Source organism: Arachis duranensis, chromosome 1 (assembly GCF_000817695.3).
Source record: "Arachis duranensis cultivar V14167 chromosome 1, aradu.V14167.gnm2.J7QH, whole genome shotgun sequence".
Taxonomy (NCBI): Eukaryota; Viridiplantae; Streptophyta; class Magnoliopsida; order Fabales; family Fabaceae; genus Arachis; species Arachis duranensis.
Window position 1 is genome coordinate 76,587,600 of NC_029772.3, and position 1,553 is coordinate 76,589,152.

General features: G+C 36.4%; 1 non-coding gene across 1 annotated transcript; it reads left to right on the plus strand.

Annotated features, from left to right (window-relative positions):
* The first annotated feature begins 53 nt into the window (after positions 1-53).
* On the plus strand, positions 54-161 carry LOC127742754 (small nucleolar RNA R71). The gene has a single exon (XR_008004156.1). It is a non-coding gene; the product is annotated as a small nucleolar RNA R71 (small nucleolar RNA).
* Positions 162-1,553: the final 1,392 nt, after the last annotated feature.

Consider the following 1,553-nt stretch of genomic DNA (forward strand, 5'->3'; position numbering starts at 1 on the left):
TTGGACAGTTCAGACAGACCATCATAGAAGATACCTATGATGCTCCATTCAGAAAGCATGTCAGAAGGACACTTTCTGATCAATTATTTGTATCTTTCCCAAGCTTCATAGAGGGATTCACCTTCCTTCTGTCTGAAGTTTCGGACTTCCACTCTAAGCTTACTCAATTTTTGAGGTGGAAAGAACTTTGCCAAGAAGGCATTGACTAGCTTTTCCCAAGAGTTCAGGCTTTCTTTAGGTTGTGAGTCCAACCATATCCTAGCTCTGTCTCTTACAGCAAAAGGGAATAGCATAAGTCTGTAGACCTCAGGGTCAACCCCATTGGTCTTGACAGTGTCACAGATTTGCAGGAACTCAGCTAAAAACTGATGAGGATCTTCCAATGAAAGCCCATGGAACTTGCAATTCTGTTGCATTAGAGAAACTAATTGAGGCTTAAGCTCAAAGTTGTTTGCTCCAATGGCAGGGATGGAGATGCTTCTCCCATAGAAGTCGGGAGTAGGCGCAGTAAAGTCACCCAGCACCTTCCTTGCATTGTTTGCATTGTTGTTGTTTTCGGCTGCCATGTCTTCTTCCTTGAAGATTTCTGTTAGGTCCTCTACAGAGAATTGTGCTTTAGCTTCTCTTAGCTTTCGCTTCAAGGTCCTTTCAGGTTCAGGGTCAGCTTCAACAAGAATGCCTTTGTCTTTGTTCCTGCTCATATGAAAGAGAAGAGAACAAGAAAGTATGGAATCCTCTATGTCACAGTATAGAGATTCCTTGATGTGTCAGAGGAAAAGAAGAATAGAAGGAGAAGGTAGAAGAATTTGAACTTATCAAGAGAGATAGAGTTCGAATTGTGCATTGAGGAGGAGTGTTAGTCCATAAATGGAAGGATGTGAGAAGAGGGGAATAATTTTCGAAAATTAAAGTAAAAGATTTTAAAATAATTCAAAGAAATTTTGAAAAATGGTAATTGATTTTCGAAAACTAAGATTGGGAAAGAAATTAAGTGAAATTTGAAAAAGATTTTGAAATTAGAAAGCAAAAAGATATAATTGAAAACTATTTTGAAAAAGATGTGATTAAGAAGATATGATTGAAAAGTTATGGTTTTAAAAAGATATGATTGAAAAATAATTTAAAAAGATTTGATTTTTTTAAAATTAATGACTTGGCTAACAAGAAAAGATAGGATTCAAACATTAAACCTTTCTCAACAGAAAAGGCAACATACTTGAAATGTTGAATCAAATCATTAATTGTTAGCAAGTATTTTTGAAAATGGAAAGAAATTGACTTTGAAAATATGTGACTGAAAAGATATGATTTGAAAAAGATTTGATTTTGAAAAATTATGAAAACTTGAAAAAAATTTGAATTAAAAACAAAATCTTCCCTCTTGTGCCATCCTGGCGTTAAACGCCCAAAATGGTATCCATTCTGGCGTTTAACGCCCAAAATACTACCCTTTTGGGCGTTAAACGCCCAGCCAGGTACCCTGGCTGGCGTTTAAACGCCAGTTTTCCTTCCTCACTGGGCGTTTTGAACGCCCAGCTTTTTTTGTGTAATTG